The sequence below is a fragment of the Malaya genurostris genome, chromosome 3 (genome assembly GCF_030247185.1).
Source record: "Malaya genurostris strain Urasoe2022 chromosome 3, Malgen_1.1, whole genome shotgun sequence".
NCBI lineage: Eukaryota > Metazoa > Arthropoda > Insecta > Diptera > Culicidae > Malaya > Malaya genurostris.
The window spans coordinates 203,911,271-203,932,204 of record NC_080572.1 but is presented as its reverse complement, the minus strand read 5'-3'; the positions used below and the strand labels follow the sequence as shown (position 1 = coordinate 203,932,204).

The following is a 20,934-nucleotide window of genomic DNA, read 5'->3' as shown; positions in this document are numbered from 1 at the left end:
GTCGTGAAAACGTCACAAAGAGAGACCAACTATTTCAAGCGGAGCCCAGACATCGCCCCCCAAGATGTCGCAAGCAAGCTGAGAGTGATGTGTTCAACCATGCATCGAGCCAAAAAAACGAGCCGGATTTTCAAAAAAAATAACTAACAAGAAGGGTGTGTGACTACAAATCGTAGCGATAAGCAAAACAATTTTGTCTGGTACAAGATGATGAAACCTACATCCAGTGTTGGTGATTGCCGATAATTTGGCAGAGAGCGGTTCGATATTTCTCTACATTGTTTACAACATCATATTCAATCTGGTATATGATGCTACCAGAACTAGCTGCCTCTCAATGCATGAACCGTGAGAGAATTTTTCTACCAAACGAGAATCGCAAGTGGACAATTCTCGACAAACATTAGAAAAGGTCCCAAGTGCAAACAACAGTTTCTCTTCCAATTATTACGGCATATTCCTGTATTTCCCAACTATATCTTAACTACAGATCGAAATTCAATCGGTTCAGTCGTCATTCTATGTAAAGAGTTAGAAAGTAAACAAATAGCAACTCTCATTTGCAATTAGGACCTTTACTCGTGTTTGTCTTCAATTATCGCAGAAAATCGAATCGATGATTCGACTTGATGATTCTCATACTAGGTTACAAAATTTCAAACCCCTTCCAACAGACATTTTCATAGACACAACTTATGCAAAGGTTATATGCACGTAGTTTGTTGCTTCAGAGCGAATCAAACAGGCAGCCGAAGACGCATTTCCAATAACCAGATATGGAAAGAAAATATCGGAAATTGTATGAGGCTATATGACCTTTCATTTGAATCTAAGTTTGTGAAAATCGGTTCTGCCATCTCTGAGAAACGTGTGTGACTGTTTTTTTTTCTTCCTTTTTTGGTGCATATCACCCTGTAATTCTGGAAACGGAAGTCGGATCGCGATAAAATTTCATAAAAATCTGTGGGACCATAAGACCTTTTATTTGAATCTGAGTTTGTGAAAATAGGTTCAGTAATCTTTGAGAAAATTAAGTGACAGAATTTATCACATACATACATATATACATACACACACACTTATACACACACACAGACATTTTGTGATTTTGACTGAGCTGGTTGTAAAGTCAGTTTTCACACCGATTGCATAGCCTTTCTATAGGAGAAAGGCGAAAAACAAAGTCCATTACTATTTGAAGTGTTCCAATTTTAAACTTAAGAAAACTTCATAATTTCAATGATCTATTTATACTTATCTCATAACATTATCTAGAAATGTTGGCGCAATACTATAAAATGTTTCATATAGCACTTTATTAATAAATTCACGAGGTTGTTACTTCACGATTCTGTTGCACACCACTTGATATGTTCAAGGGAAATTTTGGAAGATACTAGAACAAGAATCGAAAACCCTTGAGTCAAAAGAGCTTTCTAACGTTTTGAAGAGCCATAATTTTTTTCTTTTCAACAATAAATAGTACTACAAGAAAACTCTTTTTTAATTCTTAAAAATTCACATGAATATTGTTACTATCTGTGTTTAAAGGTTTTATTGTGAATGTTGAAGTAATTTTGGCTTTGAATCACTGAAATCTGTTAGCAAATTCATCTTAAATGTTGTCTATAACAGTGCTGATGTAATTCGTGTCAACAGTTTCGCTGGTTTTATCTCAATATCGCTTTGGAAAGAATTTGCTATAAAGATCTTCTAAAGATAAGTTTTTCTTCGAAACAATCCAATTCTTATTTGAAAACATAGGCTGGGCTTCTTTTCCTTGCAGTTTTGGACTGTTTTCACATGGAGTGAAAAGTGCAAAAAAGGTGACAAATACAGGTATTGTTCCATTTTGGATAATACTTTACACACATCGTCAGTATGCAAAACATTGTTTTGGCCCAGATGAAAAGACCAGTTTTACTCAATACTATTTTTTCAAAATGGAACATGCATTTTTGCATGATGACTATTTCTTATTAGAAAAATGCCAGAATATTATTTCAGTTGTAACTTTTCTACTTTTTAATTCATACCAATCAAATTACCAACAAATGTGGCCAATTTAAGTTAAATTAAATATCATTTAAAAAAAGTAGAAAAGATGTTTATATATCAGGTGTACAACTTTGCTTCCGCCGTTTTTCACCAAAATTAAAAGCTTTATTGCGAAAAAGTGCTTACAGATGTATTATTCAAAGTATTGTCCATCGCTAGCGACAACTTTCTCCCATCTTTCCGGCAATTTTCGGATCCCGGCTCGAAAAAAAGGAGTCCTCTTTTGACGCTTTCCATGAAGCAATCCATTTTTCCAACTCTTCGAAGGACTGAAAATGTTGATCTGTCAGGCCGTGTGCCATCGAACGGAATAAGTGGAAGTCAGAAGGGACGACATCTGGGGAATACGGCGGGTGGGGGCGTTCAGCGTTTCCAGGTACTTTTTGACCTTTTTTGTGATGTGAGGCCGAGCATTGTCGTGTTGAAGGATGACTTTGTCATATCGTTCTTGATACTGTGGCCGCTTTTCTTTTAGCGCGCGACTAAGGTCAACAGTTGCGTTCGATAGCGATCTCCTGTGATGGTTTCACTCGGTTTTAAGAGCTCTTCATCAAGCAATGCTTCTAGTTGTTCATCTTTGAAGGTTTCTTCTCTTCTACCACCATGTTTGTCTTCCACATCGAAATAACCATTTTTAAAACGTTGAAACCACTCCCGACATGTTGTTTTACTAAGAGCAGCAGTTTCTGAGAGCATTCGATGCGCTTCAGCTGCATTTTTTTTTGCGAATTGTAACAGAAAAGTAAAACTTCCCGCAAATGGCGAGAATTGGGCACATAAACAAACATTTTCGAGTGTGAATAATACGAAAACAAGAACAACTGTCATTGAAACGATGATGACAATTCATTAGGCACTGTACACACTCACTTTAAAGGCATTATCATCTATTTATTTTGACCAGTCTCAGCCGGACAGCCACCTATCGGAAAACGGCGGAAGAAAAGTTGTACACCTGATAATTTTAATTTTTGGATAATGATTTAGTTCTTCAAAAAGTTATCTTAACTTCTACTTCGACACTAATTTCTACAATTAGGATAGAGTGATCCCGTCCCAACCCGAACCCACAATGTTTCTCAGCTTTTCTGCTACCACAAAATTATTCGGTAGTAGATTTTGAAAGCATTTATATTACTGACAATTTCTAGGTAATTTTTCTTCCATATTATAACTTTTATCGTTCGAGCATTTCCAGTGTTATCAGTCGAGACATTTTGGAGCTTAAGAAAAATCGCGTAAACAGGGTTCCTTATCGTTACAAAAAATCCGAAGGTAGATTTTAAAGATTCATTGTAGGTTCGACTTGAAAACGTGGTTATGCATTTTAAGATTTTGCAAAATGTGTTTGAGTGATTTTGACTGACCTCAAAAACATCAATTTTAACATCGGACCTAGAGTTGCAAAGAATCGCATAAAAGGAAAAAGAAAAATAAGGCGGAACAAAAACGAGAGAAGACAATCGAAGACAACCCCAAGAAAAAAGTAGAGATTCAAAATAAAAAGGCCTGTAACGGTGCCTTTCTCATTAACCTTTCACGAGAAATCGCTAGAAGTTTCATATTGTATATTTTGAATAACTGTTTCCGGAATCCTAGTCCGGAGACTGTTGCAGTTGCAGTAAGTTTGTAGCACCTAAAGACTGTTCCAGAAAAAACCGCTGCCATTTCGCAATGGTTCAGAATCTGTCCATTTTTATGGCTGCGTCCTGTTGTTTACACTCTTCTCTAACCACTTGTGCAGTTGTTTATTCGTTTTCATTAGTTTGTTTCGAAGTGCGTGGACTTTCAGCACAACAACGTCGAAAAATTCTGTACAAATGGTGCACAGAACACGGACTGTCACTGAGAAAGATAGCAAAAATGGAAGGAGTAAGTGAAAAAGCCGTGCGAAATGCAATCAGGAAGTTCGGTGAGGATAACACCTTCGAGGATAAACCGAAAACGAGTCGAAAAAAAGATTCTGCTAACCCTCAGTTGGATAGACGTATACTGAAGGCGTTCGAGCAAAAGAAGGAGATTTCAATTCCGGTTGTGGCCAAAAAAGTGGGCACTTCGAAGTCAAATGTTCTTCGTGCTGAAGAACGTTTGAATCTTCGAACCTATAAGAAGCAGAAACAACCAAAACGTAGTCCGAAACAAGAAGCATCGGTCAGGCCGAGGGTTCGAAAGCTATACAATACGATTCTTGCAGGAAATTTGAACTGCATAATCATGGACGACGAAACCTACGTGAAACTCGATTACAAATCCTTGTTGGGACCAGAATAATATACGGTGCGAGAAGGGCAAGTATTAAACCAGTCCGAGACATCGACTGAAGTCGAAAAATTTGGTAAGAAAGCTATGGCCTGGCAAGCAATTTGTAGCTGCGGTAAGATTTCGAAACCCTTCATCTCCACTGCTTCAATGAACAGCGAAAAATACATCAAGAAATGTTTACAAAAACGACTTCTACCCATGATTCGAAGCCACAAGGATCCTGTTGTCTTCTGGCCAGATCTTGCTTCTTGCCACTACTCGAAATCAACAGTAGAATGGTATACTACCAAAAATGTCACTTTCGTCCCAAAAGACATGAATCCACCAAACTGCCCACAATTTCGACCAATTGAGGAATTTTATTCATTAACGAAGGCACATCTTAGGAAACATGTCTCGGCAGCCGAAACCATTCAATAGTTCGAAAAAGATTGGAAAAAGTGTCATCTTTCGCCAAGAAGTCTGCACGGAATTTAATGAGGAACGTTCGCAAGAAGGTGCGCCAGCTAGTCTACAATGGCTAAGTAGCAAATGTTGAGAATAATATTCTGTTATTGTAGTCTAATATTATCAGTATATTGAAAAAAATTTGAATATCTAACACTTGTGAATTATTTACAGCGAAATCAAAGTGCGTCCATACTTTCTGGGAAACTCTTTACAAGTCCAAAGAGTTTTGCAATCTGCTTCGAAAATTTCGTACTTTTTTGTGTCGTCAACAATATGAAAGATAGACATTTTTATTTTTTCCTATCCTGGAAGTCGGATCCAGATAAATTTTATCCTCATTCAATAGGATGATAAAACATTTTTTTGAATCTAAGTTCGGTTGTTTTGGTCACGGTAAATTTGTGTTGTTATAAGCTAATAAGACCTGCATGCTAGAGGAATATTCTGGCTAGTTTTAAGAAATTAGTTCAATTTTGCAATATCCACTAACAATAAATAAAACGAAAAATATTGAATATTGATTATATAGACAAAGTTTTAATTCTAATTGTTTGGTTTTGGAAACAAACGAGCAAAGCGAAATACTGAACTTCTGTTACTGTTACTACTGCTAGATAGCTGTTTTATGATAAGATTTTTAAACAATTTTGGTCACAAGCAAAGTCTTGGCAATACATTCCTTCTGTGGATTTTGACCTTTCTGTTTCAACAGACTTCGCTCCCGATTCTTAGCGTTCAGAATCATTGCATAACTAGTACTACGATCCTAATGACACTAAGAATCCTCGCAGATCAGGGCAATTCCAATGCAACTATCAGGAAAACTTGAATTCATTGAAATTCTTTCTTTCTTTCGGGCGCACATCTCTTAGGGTGAGTATGACTTGTTTCTACCTCAGCGCCGTATATAACGAAAGTCACACACCGGCAAAAGACATTCGTGTCTACACCGTTATTCAGATTTCTTCAAAACAACGCGCACAGTGTGTTTCGTTCGTAAAAGCGGTGTTGTGTTTTCTTCTTCCGTACCACTGCATTTACGTACGCTTTATAAGACGGTTTACGGTTACGGCTTTGATAACATCGCAAACAATAACATCGCTACGGCCCTAAGAAACTATGTGACAAAAAAATACTGTTAGAGCAACGCTAAAATGCGAAACAAATGCTCCAATTTTCATCTTACCCTTTAAGTCAATGCATCAAACAGAGACAGTAGATCTTAGTCACACCAATGGTTTTAGTATAAGATGAATGATGGAGCTGAGATGAATGGGAATGCCGTTGCCCTATTCTTATTGCTTCAATTGCATTTAATGACTCTCAGCTAGTAGGCAATTGTTTTCTAAGGTGCAATTGATAATATATGAATGACCAAAAATACAGAAAATCGTTTTCAGCACATCTAAAAAACTAGAAGTTTTTTAAACTAGAAATTTGTTCCACTAAAAACAGCAACAATGAGACCGATAATAACTAAGTTAAGCTATTCGAATTAATTGCTGCAAATAATTAAACACTGCCCGCGACAATACGTTTTAATCCTTGTTTGCTTCAAACCACATTCTTATAGCACATAACACATCACATTTCAGAATTATACTACTCTGCTCATCTCCGCCATATCAAACATATTTGCTTTCGCAATGCAATTTTCTCACGCTACTTCTAATCGCTGTCTAACTCACTTCACCGCACGGAGGGTATAGAAGAGCTAATTGGTTTGGTCATTGTGTCAAATCCTAAATCAACAACTACAACAACGCCACGCCGACCGGCTCCACGGCAAATGCCATCGCACGACGGATGAGATGATGCTGCAGAAAATAGCAACCTCCTACACCCGGCTGCTACCCTTCGGTTGCCTTTACCCTCTAAACCCGACCGTTCAGTCCGATTCACTATTATTCAACGGACGGCAGGCAAATTGATGAGAACTCTTGTCTGGCAAGATTATGACGTAGCACGGGGAGGTGTTTTTCTCCAGGTCTCGATTCGAAGCCATTCGAGGTTGCCATTGAAAATTGCGATGCCGGTTGGTAGCTGCTGATGGTGGTGGTGTATCTGAAAATAAGAAGAGAAGATAATACCGACAGGATTAATTATGTGCTGTGTAGCCTTTCTGGGCAGATCGTAAAAGCTCTGAAATTTGATTAGCCGTAATTTGAATGAGAATCCTCATTCAGATTCTTTTCATTAGGTAATCAGTTTGAACGGAGCTCAGCTTGGATTATGTTTTATTTGTTTACCTTTAGCAATACTTGAAAAAAGAAGGCTGAAAATTTAATGGTATATGGGAATATGAGCAGCCACCGAGCAACGGAAATGTTTCGCGTATATACAAGCTATGTTGTCTAGCGAGAAGAAAATATTCAAATAGTTTGTAGTTAAGGTTTAGGTTAAGTATAGGTTTCAGCGCTTTTGCCGAAAATTTGAACTTTGAGGCATTCAGTGTGAGTTATCCTCTTCGTGATGAATGGTTGTCTGGTTATTTGGAAAGGGAACTTGATGAACACATAGTTTGTTATACGGATGGTCGAGCTGGTGCTGGTGTCTACTGTCGTGAAATAAGCCTAGAGCAGTCTCATTCACTTGGTAGATACTGTACTGTGTTCCAAGCAGAACTCTACGCGGCTCTGTGTGGAATACAATCGGCACATCAGTATAGAGTCTGTGGTAAACGATTTTTTTTTGTTCTGATAGTCAGGCAGCTTTAAAAGCACTCAGTTCGAATGATTCACGGTCGAATCTAGAGATCGCACGTCGGACTCAAATTGAAGACCTTAGCATTTCAAATGCTGGTTTTTCTCTTATGGGTACCCGGCCATGCTGGTATTACTGGAAATGAATGAGCTGATGAGTTGGTTAGAGCTGGTGCAACGAATGATTTCGTTGGTCCTGAACCAGCTTTACCACTTTCAACTGGTTGGATAAAGCACAAGATTCGTTCTTGGGCTACATCCAAACATGCCAGCTACTGGCGCAGCTAGTAAACTTGCGCTCAGACAAAAGCATTTTTACCAGCTTTGAATCTGAATGTGTAGAAATGTCAGCATTCAATAAAATAAATATCCAATAAAATGCAGTGTCTGTACTGACGTGCCGAACGAAAAGTGTGAATATAATGTGACCGAACGTTGCCTTGATGATAAATTACGGACTAATATTCGGGGCACTTTAATTTAATGCTTACCACTTGGAAACAGTTAGTAGAAAAAGACATCATTGTGATCCTACCATATGCAATGCATGAGCTTATCAACGAGATTCATTCGAATTGGAGTTTCGCACAGCGCTTTTTGCTTCTTGTCTTTCTCTATACAATTACTGGAAAACCCGTCGTTTTATTGGAACCCGGAAGGCACTTAAAACAATACTCAACCTCGACAAATTTGCAAAATATCAGTATGTGTGTATTATTCAAGTTCGAAAATCAAATCACTTTCTGTTCCGGAATCATAATTAGATAAGTGACGTAACCGACAAATCATCTTTTTTCCATTCGCTAAATTTTCTCGAAGATGGTTGAACCGATTTCAACTATTCCAAATTGCTTTGAAAGTCACTATTGGTTTAAAGATAAAGATCGAAAACGAATCGCAAATAACTGTTAGGCTTATTTCGAGGTATTATCAGGGCTCATAGCGAATACTTATTGTTTATGAGATATAATTATAGAAGTGACGTAATCTCCAATCACATTTTTTTCATTCGCCTAATTATCTTGTTTGAAAACTACTATTAGATCACTCAACAGCTAGGGCAGTAGTTGAATCTCACTCGGCTTGTGTGCAGTATCTGGCACAAGTTCAGCACTTGAGTTCTGGAACGTGTTCTGCACATGTTCCAGCGTAGCGTAGTTGGTAGAGTGTCTCCCCAGAAAGGAGAAGGGTGAAGGTTCGAGTCCTTCCTCTGGGCGATATTTTATCATAAAATTTTCATTTTCAATGTTTTCTTCATTATCAACTTTTCACTATGTCTGTTGCTTATTAGTTGAGATGTGGGCATTCATCAAGTTCAATGAACAAATGGCCGACACTTCTGGTTCTGAAGCCACATGGTTAAAGTGACAAGACCGACAAACTCCAATTTCTTTAATAAGCTCAATTCGTCCAGAGATAACTAAACCTATTTCTAAAATGTTTGAAATCTTTGATTCGATTGAAAACTGTTATCGAGCAGTTGATCATGTGAGGAAGACTTATTACAAACAATTCCGATTTCGGTGGTACAATCGTATAAGTGACGTCAGTAACCGACAAACTGTACTCTGCAGTATAAGTTCAATTTTTTTCGTAAATGATTCAACTGATTTCGATAAATCTAGGCTTTTTGGAGAGCTACTATGTGGCCGAATTGGACCCGGCGGTTGGTGGTTCAATGCATAGATCGTTGGTCTTACAAGCCTGCTGTCGTATGTATGAGTCCCGACCTGGAAGGATTCTCAGTGTCAATAGGATCGTAGTTCTAGCCACGCAATGATTCTGTAAGCTAAGAATCGGCTGCGAAGGCTGTTGAAACAGAGAGGTCAAATTCCACAAAAGGAATGCAATGCCAGAACTTTGCTTGAAAGGGTCATGACAACTATTCTCGGTTTCGGAAATACAGAAGACGTAGCCGGCGAACTGCACATCTTCCGTTTCGCACAATTTTCTCATAGATAGCAGAATCGATTTTTGCCAACTTGGGCTCACTCAAAGTTACAGTGTGATCACAGATCATGTTCAAATGAAGTATAGAACAAATTTCCAATTCTGGGTGTATAATCGTATAAATGACGTAAGCGACAAATCGCACTGCTTTCTATCAGCATAATTTTCATGATGATGGCTCAACCGACTTCAACATAAGAGGCTTGTTCGCGACAAAATGTGGACACCCCTACATGCGTTCCCGGGTGGAAGTGCAAACCAATAACAAATTTTATTATTAAAAACAAACATCTCAACGGTAGAAAATAACATTATTTAGTTCTAAAACCTCTCCATACACTATTGACAACAGACAAGGAGGATGAGAGCGGAACGAAAACGGATTTCAGGAACCACGCAGAAAAGACCAGATCTTTCGGTACGTACTGTGGCTATAAAATTAGAAATGTTTCCAACTTTCGTGCAATGCAAAACAATGTGTGACGGCTAAGTCCCGGTTGCGTCTTCGAATTTTTGACGAAGTTTCCTGAGTGATAATGAACGATGAAACTTATGTGCCGGAAAGTTTAATGCAGCTTCTCGAATTATTTTTTTATACTGCCATGCAACGGAACGGCGTAGAGGAGCATTTCAGGACGATGGAATAGACCAAAGTTCAGAAAAAAATATTTTATTTGGCACGCAATATGCAGCTATGGTCGAGTAAACCTACGCTTCATCACTACCGGAACGGTAAACAAGGAAATAAAGAAGCGATTGTTGCTGTCAGTGATGGTGATTGCCGATAATTTAACAGAGAGTGGCTCGATATTTCTCTACATTGTATGCACCATTGTCATTCTGGTAGATGATGCTACAGGAACTCGCTGCCTCTCAATGTATGAACCGTGAGAGAATTTTCCTACATTTCTTCGCTTCACCTCATACTCTGAGTATTTCATGGCCCTTACCGAAATAGATACAGTTTTTCAATGATCGGCGCTGTGTGGAAGTTACCAATTTACCAACAATCGCAAGTTGACAATTATCGCAGAATATCGAATCACTGATTCGACTTGATAGGTTACAATATTTTAAAACCCTTCATAGACACAACTTATACAATGGTCATATGCACTAAGGTCATATAAGCGGTAATAGTAAAATGATTCTATCGCAATTATCCACTGACCACACAGAATTGGATCGCAAAACGAGAATGAGCGACCGTTTGTTGCTTCAGAGAGAATCCCCACAGCAGCGTGCTAACCCTTGATGCTTAGACGGGTCATTGAGAGAAATTCGTTCTTGCACTGGTGCCCTTCCTATGTTAAATGAACCATGCCGGTTTTTTGTTGCTGAGATGATATCTGTCTTTCAATCGGCACTGATTGAATCGTGTGAGCCATCCTTGGCTACCAGCATTTGGAACACTCATTCACCGGTGAATGAATATATAGTTTCCATTGCATAGTGAGCGAACAATTCCACTGCTCACAGAGAGGACGCCTTGCCAGCCAAAACGAATCACACAAATCACATATACAAGGTGAGATGAAAAAACTGCAACAAAGTAAAACGCCATAATTTTTTCATTTTTTTTTTAAATTTTATTGAATGAAAGCAAAAAATGTCGGAAATAACATCAAATTTGAGAATCGGTTTAGATTTGTTCGAATTGGCCACCTTTGGCACGAACTATGGCCTTCAAACGGCCAATGAAACCATCACACGCTGCCCGAAAGTGGCTCTGCGGTATTTTGTCCCATTCTCGGCGAAGCGCTTGCTTGAGATGATCGACACTTTGGTATTTTTTAGTGCCAACCTTGCTTTCCAAAATACCCCATGCACAATAGTCCAACGGATTGGCATCCGGAGATTTTGGTGGCCATTGTGCGGTGGAAATGAAGCGAGGAACCTCATTTCTTAACCATTCTTGGGTGGCGCGTGCTGAGTGCGATGGTGCTGAGTCCTGTTGGAATGTCCAAGGTCTGCGGCCGAAATGTTTGCGTGCCCAGGGCTTCAGAACTCCCTCCAAAATATTTTCGCGATAGATTTGCGCATTTATTTTGACCCCACGGTCGATGAATACGAGCGGCGAGCGACCATCGGCTGTTATGGCGGCCCACACCATCACCATGGCCGGCTTTTGAGTTCTGGTGGCCAACCGAAGTTGCAAATTTTCAGCTGACCTCTCTGGCAAGTAAACACGATCATTTTGTTTGTTTACAAACTGCTGGATAACGAATGGTTTCTCATCGGAGAAAACCAAATTCGGCAGTTCACCACTTTCGGCCAAGCGAAGCAACTCTTTAGCTTTTTCGAGTCTAACTTTTTTTTGCGCATCAGTAAGATCTTGCACTTTTTGGAACTTCAATGGCTTTAGTCCAAGCTCATTTTTCAATATTTGCCGAATGGCATATTGCGATATGTTCAGCTCACGAGCCATTTTTCGGCCACTGCGACGCGGATTTCGTTCAATTCGCTTCTTCACTTTTCGAACCATTTCTGCCGATGTTGCTGTTTTTTTTCGTCCACTTCCTTGACGTCGGGCTACGCTACCAGTATCACGGTAACGAGCGATGGTACGAGACACAAAAGATTTATTCACTTTTAAATGCTGGAGGGCTCTAACGATAGCCACTTGTGGTTTTCCAGCCAAATGCAAAGCAATCACACTATCACACTTGAATTCCATCACAAATAACTTTTTTTCTGAAAAATTCCCACCAAAATGCTTTTGTGCGCTTGTAAATAATATAATGAGCTGTCACTAGAATAAATCTGACAGCTGTGGGACGAGCGGTTTAGAAATGACAGCAGTCTGAAGTTGGTTGCAGTTTTTTCATCTCACCTTGTACACCGATTGTATAGTGTGCTGATATTAGAGTCCTCATGAAGCACAGAAGCTATGAATATAATTTTCTCTTTCGTGGTCTGAACGTCGTTCCTCTCACAAAATAATTCATAGCAAGCAAACTATATTCACTGGGCTAGAAAGTGATAAAGATTATATTTTCAGTTTTCGCTAACAGACTGATGAGTGGCTATCGATTTTTTCTGCGAGCTCCGAACGCAAACGGCTGTTATTGATGTCTTTATGCCAAAACACCTGTTGCATATCACGTATTTAATTCGTGTCAAGTTAATAAAGGGTAGGAATTCTTAATTATACTTGAATCTTATGAACAGAATTAGCTGGAGCGTAGGATTAGCGATGGCGATCTGGTGATCACAGCAAACACTGCAAACAAACAAACGCTTCGTTTGCTGGCTACTCGAGAGAAACTAGTTCCTGTACTTCCTGCTAAATAGCGTTTAATTGAGTTTAATCAAAATTGTGATGTAATATGTAATATGTAATAGTGATAGTCAATCAACCAGTAGGATGAAAAATAAGTCATCTAATTAGTATTCCACATTGAATATTTTTAGTGCACCCAAAATTAATTCCATTGAATTATGACCGCGTTCTGACCTCGAAAAAACATTCAACGGTTTAGAGCCAGTCATCAGTATATTGGTGAACTAAATATTTAATCTTCAAATCTATCCAATATAGTGAAGATATTTGCTTGCTATGATTTATGGGGTTAGACATTGTCACTTACTGAGATAAGAAGAAACAGTAGTAGGGATGAATATTGTTCGCTCTCTTCCAATCTCGTGCATGGGCAGCCATTCCAATAAAACAACAAGGCTCTCGATTCCTCAAAAACGAAATGGGTCATAAAGCAGGTATATTCATGAGTTGTTACCGTTTCTACACAGCCATGAGACTTCCTTGCTATTCTGGCCTGAATTGACATCTTGTCACTACAGCAAATATGTTTTGAAATGGTATAAAACGAGACCTATCAAGCGGTATTGGGCTCTCGTGAAGAGAGAACTATGTCAATATAAACAAGAAGCTATGAATATAGATAAAATTGCGAAAATTTTGGACCAATGTAACTAAATCGGTTGCAGAGAAATGTGTACAGAGTAAACTCAAAAGTTCGTACTCTTTTCATGCAGCCTGATTAAGTTACTGTAATAAGGTTTAAGATGACTAATAATGCACGAGTAAATGAATAAAAAATTCGCCTTGGATTGAACAAACGGAAAATTTGTTTTATTTTAAATTAATCTATCTGATTCATGGCATTTTTAAAAATTTATAGAGGAACTAGCGGACCCCTGCACACTTCGTAGCGCAATAATATTAGATTAGATGTGAATAAATCAATACTTATTTCAATCAATTTTAATGGTTATTGTCAATAAAACGAAGCGGATCACAGGTTGAGAAAAGCTGCTCTGCGATAAAAAACATTTTTTGTTTCTCCATTTTCGGTAAAAGTATGTCAAACCGATGGTTTGCCAACACGCATACAGGCAACATACAATTTTCCATGTAAAAACTCAAACTTTATAACACAAACTCCTTACGATTAGCCGTGTGCTTTATTGACGGTAATATGAAAGCTAAACGTACGGGAAAATGACGTTAAAATTTGATTGACATGTCAGTGGGTATCATTGGAATTGTTCCCTCGATAACATTCGCCATTACCCTTCTAACATTGAACTTTTTTCTGCACTTGCTCCTGTACTTTCTGTACTTATTGTTGTATTTTTTGTTCTTTCTGTTCTTGTTTCTGAATTTTATGTATCAGTTTCTGTACCTGTTTCAGTACTCTGTATTTCCAGTATTTTCCAGTATTTTCAGTATTTGTTTCTCTCATGTCTGTATTTGTTCCTGTACTGTCCCCTTATTTCTGTACCTACAACTGTCCAGGCGAACTTCGTACCGCTGAAAAATTATCTTTGGATAGAAATTATTTCGGACACTCACAGAATTAGAGTAATCAAACGACGTGTGTGAAAGTCAGTTTCAAAAGAGTGTGGTCATGATTGTTCGCGATCAATGAAGTTGAATGATAAAATGAATCTCAGTAATTTTTCAGTTTGTGAGAAACTCGATGAATCGATCAAAGAGGTGAAAAATGTCAATGTGATGATTTCCAAACCCCGTTCTATCGATGATGTCCGTAAAAGCAGCAGAAGTGTTGGTTAGGGTATATTGTATGGACCTGTTCTTAGCCACCTAAACGCAAATAATTTGAAATGTCGAAGTACTCTGCAGAAAACGATGTTTAGAGAAAAATATGCCCCAAAACATCTCGAGCGGGTCGATGTAATTTGGATCGTGTCTGGGCCAGTTGATGACTTTTGGGCCCAAATGAACCAATGGCCCCAACTGGTGATGCTAGTTTTATTTTTCGGGCATTGGTAATGCTTATGTAAAATTTAAGCCGAAAAAACATAAAACATCCTTTGGATTCAAATGGACTTGTTCCATCGCACACTTCAATCTTGCTGTTTTTGGATGAAAGTTCAGCGCATTGTGACAGCAATAATTACATCCATCGTGAAGACAGAGATTCACATTTCTGGAATTTAAAGAAAACAACGAATCATAAAATAACGTGCTATTTCATTCTTTAATTTGAGTTGTATGCTGTTCATTTGGCGCCCATACCTAATTGAACATGTGGTTCGAAATAAAGAAACACGTGAATCAAGTAGGCTCAATAAAATTTGAACACAAATCAGCTCGTTTGTTGCCAAACGATTTTATTAATAATTTAGTAATCATATTTTGCTCTCCATCGGGTAAGCATTGCATAACTCGATACGCGACAAACAATTCGATGTCAACATTTCATAAGGGCACATAAACCAATGAGAATTTCTCTTTGTTTACTTTTTCTTTTGTGAATATCTTCTTAATTTTCACGTGTACCTACAAAGTATTCGTGTAGAATGAAAGACAATATCCCCATGTTTCCAACAGTACCAAATATGTAACGAACGTTTGTATAATAACGCAGAATATAGATATCGAAAGTGAAAGTAAACAGAGAGAATCTGTCAATTGTTTTTAGGCCCTTTTGAAATGTTGACGTCGAATTATCGAAGATCTAGCATGCATTGAGTGAAAAATTTTCAAGTCCATACAAAATATTTTTCAAAATTTTCTCCACTTTCCCGAAGGATTTTGTTTATGTAATATAGGCTAAAACCTCCGCATAAACGTAAGCTTTCGAACAAAAAATGAGATATTTCAGAGTATACAAAAATTGCGCTACTTTTAATGACTCGAGTAAAAATTATTTTCACTATTCTTCAGAACGATACAAAAAAATTTTTTGGCTAGCTTTGCCCCATGTAGAAGAAAAAGCGGGGTCCTTTATAAAATCTCATGGTAATACCGTCCACGTTAACAAATAAACATTAATGTTCATGAAGTCAATGTTCCGTCAACAATTGAAGGTTACAAAAAAAAGATCGACACTTGAAATGGAGCAAGCAAAACATCCAAAAACTATGCATAGTTATTTAATTGATAATGAATCTAGTGTGTATGGCAACAACACTCCATTCAACGAAGTGGAATGTAAAGACATTGAAAAGTCAGAAAATACATCTTCTTCAATTAATTTCACTGGGAAATGAAGTTGTACCACACTACCTACTAAAGAGAGTATTACAGAATTCTGTGAAACTGTGACGCACCGAGTGTTTCCCGTTTTCATAATGAACTGACTTCAGTAAGCTACAAACCGATTCAGATTCAGAAGGTCATTCTTACAGTCATTAAGATCGCATTTGCAACAATAGTGAAGTTCTGGCATAAACGTAAGATTTATGACTATTGAAATAATTTACATTTTATAAGAGTGTAACCGTCTGTTATATCATTTTTTATCTGAACAAGTATAGCACTTAATCGTCATGCAGTGTCAGCCTTTTTCGAGTTCTCATATTTGTACAGCTTTTTTGCATAATGAGTATTTAGTAGCGCTTTGCTAAGTGGCTCTTAGATCATTCAGCGGAGAAAAAAGGTGCAAACTAATACTGGTAAGAATGAATAGAAAATGTTACCGTAAATTTCAACAAACAATATTTTCAGTAAATCCTCCAAAAAATCCGTAGGCAAACTATTAGTAATAACCAAGTTCACATTACATCAGATACACTATGAAAAGGCCAATTTGTTTCGTAATATAATGATAACTACGATTTTTTTCTATGTTTTATGCGCATGAGAAATCTAGAACAGCTACTACTCCGAGCAACCCCAATCCGCTATGCTGTAATCTGCTTGGAATGTGGCTGCTCGTATCATCGCATGCAGCAGTAGGTAAGCGCACATCGTTGCTACTTCTATATGGTCACTATTAACGTAATTGATGTTCGACCCGACTCGCCGGCCCCGTTTACGAATGGGAGGTGTTCATCATTAGCCACCTGTCCGGGTCATATAATAGAGCCGATGCTGGCAGTTACAGTTGCATAGAAATCATGCTTTAAACAGATGCCTGCGATCAGAGCTGCGAAAAAAGATGATGAAGTGGGTGTTAAAATGCACACAGACCGGCAGCCATGATGTAAATAAATCAAAGCCTTGGTGCTGCACTCTAATATAGGATGATGTGTAAGATGGTGCGGATTTCGATTTCTCGTAAAATGAGGAATTTTTGAAGAGAACGTATTTAAAATATGTGATCGTGATAATAATTGTAGAGAATCGTGACCTTTCTTAACTTTTCGCGTAGCAAAATACGGATAAGCTTTTGGGAAACTTGTAAACTGTAAGGTAAAAATATTTTTTTTAAATCTTTACCCTTTAATTCCGGAACCGGAAGTCGGAGTACAGATTCAGGAATTCAATATAAGACTACAAGACCTTTCATTTTATCCTTAGTTTGTGCAAATCGGTCAAGCCATCCATTTTGATGTACAACGACTGTTTCCGGTAGTTCCGGAATCGGAAACTGGGAATCAGGATAGCTAAATCGAAATTAATTTAGCGACGGTTTCAAATTTTTAATACACTTTACCTTATAATTCCGAAACCGGAAGTAAGATCCGGATGAAACTTAAGCATTTTGTAGGGGACTATGAGAACTTTTATTTGAACCTAAGATTGTTAAAATCGGTCTCGCCATCTCTGAGAAAAGAGAGAAAGTAATTTGAAATATGAATTTTATCATTAATCACCCTGTAATTCCGGAACCGGAAGTCGGATTGTAATAAAATTCAGGTACTTTGTGGTGAATCTAATGGCGTTTTTCATTGAAAAACACTGGTGGCGTGGATTGCTTTGGTTTTGCACTTTCGAACAGAAATCGCAATGAAACACCGTCAAAATTTTGCATTTATACTCGAAAGTTCAAACCCAGAGCAATCCACGCCACGGCATGAGTTTGTGAGAATCGGTTCGGCCGTCCTTGAGAAACGTTAGTGAACTTGTTTTCATTTTTGTTTGCTCATAACACCCTGTAATTTTGGAGCCGACAATCACATTGGAATGAAATTCAGGAACTTTGTATGGGATTATAAGACCTACCATTTGAATCTAAGTTCATGAAAATCGGTTCAGCCATCTCCGAGAAAAGTGAGTACGAAAAAATGTTACATACATAAACACACATGCATATGCACATACACATACCTACATACATACAGACATTTTGCGTACTCGACGAACTGAGGTGAATGGTAGATGACATTCGGCTTTCCGGGCCTCGGTTCGAAAGTCGGTTTCCACAGTGGTTGCATAACCTCTCTACAAGATACAATTCAAAACTTCCAGGACTTTTCAATCAACGCGGCTCCTAGTGTTGCCATCTGTCTGAAATTCTTATCTGTCAATTGTGTATCCTCCAGTGTTGTCGTATAAAATTTTCATAGCATTTGGACGTATAGATGCTGCAATATCGCGCTAAATGTGGCAGTACATTTGAAGCAGAGGTGGAAATTAACCCATTTTGCGCATGAAAATGTGAATCAAGATTTCCGATTGTGAATCAAAAAACCGAGCACTGTGAATTCGGTAATAAAACTAAAATTTGCGATTATGTTTTAAATTGTGGGGAATGGAATTGTAGATCTTTATAAATTCTGAGTAAAATAAAATTTATCTTATCAAAATTCATAATAATATATACAATAAATATGTGATATGAAAAGATAATACTGACTATTTTTATTTACTGTGAATAAAAAAATTTGCTTATTTCCGCCCCTGATTTGAAGTGTCGATCGAAAAATAAGCATCGAACAAAGAGCCAACATTAAGTGTTATTTTAAACTTGGTAAAATTTTTACCGAAATTCATCAAATGATGAAATAACGAGTGGTTTAAATGCTTTCAAGAGGGACGGGAGGACTTGGAAGACGACGAACGTTCGTGCCAAAAGATGTTGTGCACGATATCCGCAGCGTCGATTTATCGTATTTCGACAGAAAATTTGTGAGCAAAAACATAAAAAGGAATCCTTACCCGGAAAGATGACTTGGACGATTAAAAAAACGGATTGGTTTGCTGCCCCTCTAAAAACGTTGCGCCCGGGGCGAGTGCCCCTTTGCCACCCTCTTAGATACGCCACTGGGTCTCAGAAAGGTTTGTGCTCGATTTGTTCCAAAAACTTTGGAACAACATGAAAAATACCTCAGAATTAAACATTCAACAGACATCATTTAAGAGCTGCGCTGTTTAAAAACTCCTGGAATATTTCAATTGCACCTTGTATATGATAAATGCAGCTGATTAAAAAAAATCTCCTATATAGATTGAATATCAAACGCTGAAGTAACAGGAGAGCAGGATATCACTACACCAAATCAAACGCGCCATTCAAACGCTGCACATACTGTGTGTTCGAGACATGCAAAATGATGCGCTCCTGTTACTGCTATAAATTAAATTCTTGTTAAATAGCGTTTTGTTGGATTTAATCTTAATAGTGCTCTGTTATCAATCAGCTGGAATTAAAAAGGCCTTTTCTCTTACTTACTTTACTCTTACTTACTCTCAGTTGCGAATTTGTTCAGTAGAGATTTTTGTCGTGAATACTTTACTATGGGGTGCCTTTTCAAAATTTACCCTCTGAGAAAGTGATGTTTTTGATCGTGAATATCTCTTGTTGTATCTAACGAATCAACATAGTTTTTGCTACATGCCATCGGAAATATGATCACAATTTTATGATAAAATTTTCAGTTGTGTGACATAATCTCAAATAATTCTAAATTAAACTTTTCTGAAATGATTGGTATAAACGAGTACCAAAGAGGATAATTCATAAGGTGCGTTAGTCTTTCTCCGCTCATAGCTCAGTGATCTGTGATATGTGAAAGGATTTATATAATCTAACTACCACTAGAATCGAAATTTTTCAACTTAAACGTGTATAGCAAATGCATTGAAGTATTTCAATAGTACACTATTGAAAAACCTGTCTCATTTGACCCATGTCATCACCAGCCAATCAGAGCACGTTCTGAGGAAGAGAACAAAATGTCTACTGTTGTACAACAAATCGTTCGAGAAAAATGTTCCGAACAGTGCTTAATATCGTAATGAGTTCCACAATTTGGTACTTCTGAAAGGCAGGAATGAATCCCGTACAGCATCGTGAGAGTTTCTTTCAATGGAATGCAAATCCGAAATGAAATAATCGAAATTAAAATTCTATATGCTGCTATTTTTATAGCCGTTAGGACCGCCCATTAGTGAAAAAGCTACAGACGAAATCACGTAAAAAGAAACCTCCTAACAAAAATTGTATCAGTTTGGATTCTATCGCCACTGCGAGCAAATGTATTTTGTGTCGTTTGCAAAGATAGTTTCACTTTCGACAAGAGCGATTACGTCACAGCTGCCAGTCATTTGCATTGGTGAAAAAACAACGGTGGAGAGCATTACACAAAATCAGCCGTTCTAATGGCTCAAAAAGTTTTTTAAAGAACTATTAGGATTTGTTGTTCGCAAATCGAAGGAAAACATCCATCCGCCTTTTTTATTGATGAAAATATTACAATTAAATCTTGCCTGAATCACTTCGGTGGCGAACTGAGACGTAGTGGATATTCAGCATCGAAATATCATCGGAGACTCTTCTCCCTTTCGATTATCTCTTAAGCGATATTTCTGTGGGTGAACATTCGTCATAAAGTTTCGCTGACACAAAAAATCGCTTGTTCAAGGTTTTGTGGATGCTTGTTTCATGCGTGGAAATCAGTGCAGTAAAACTTCATTCAATTGAATTGAAATCGAATGTGAAACACACTGACGATCTCTCTACTGCAGTAAACTTCACACTCTGACACTCACAACGTTCGCTGACGTATCGAACCGGCAGCATTCAGTTCTTCAATCGATTCTCATCAAATCAAAGCTCAGTTTAACCACTGTCAGTTTATCTCTTGAAGTAATAAAATATCTCTTTCAATGCAGTGAGAGCGGCCTTCAAGTGAGGTTTATGTAAACATTCGAATTGGTTCAAGATAATAGATGAAAGACAAACCAGGTAGCTGAAATATCAAATACAGAATACACATAAATTAATAGTTTCCTCTTTCAGTTTTCATTTTTAATACTTTACTCCATTTATAATTATATTCATCCGAACTTGCTCACTACCAACAGCGAAGACAATGAAGCTGATAGACTACTTGGCACTTGAAACTGAGCAAGCAA

At 37.8% G+C, this 20,934-nt stretch overlaps 1 protein-coding gene across 6 annotated transcripts in view; it reads right to left on the bottom strand.

The window, feature by feature from the left end:
• The window catches only part of LOC131439344 (sodium- and chloride-dependent neutral and basic amino acid transporter B(0+)), a 280,501-nt gene that overhangs the window by 177,837 nt on the left and 81,730 nt on the right, over positions 1-20,934 (bottom strand). For 2 of the 6 annotated variants that reach the window (XM_058610240.1, XM_058610243.1), the window contains exon 2: positions 6,459-6,834. The exons of 2 other annotated variants lie outside the window; for them this stretch is intronic. The gene's annotated coding sequence lies outside the window, so the exon portion shown is untranslated. Of the gene's footprint in view, positions 1-5,956; positions 5,977-6,458; positions 6,835-20,934 lie in introns of those variants that run through there. 2 more of the 6 variants (XM_058610244.1, XM_058610241.1) reach the window with 2 other exon arrangements.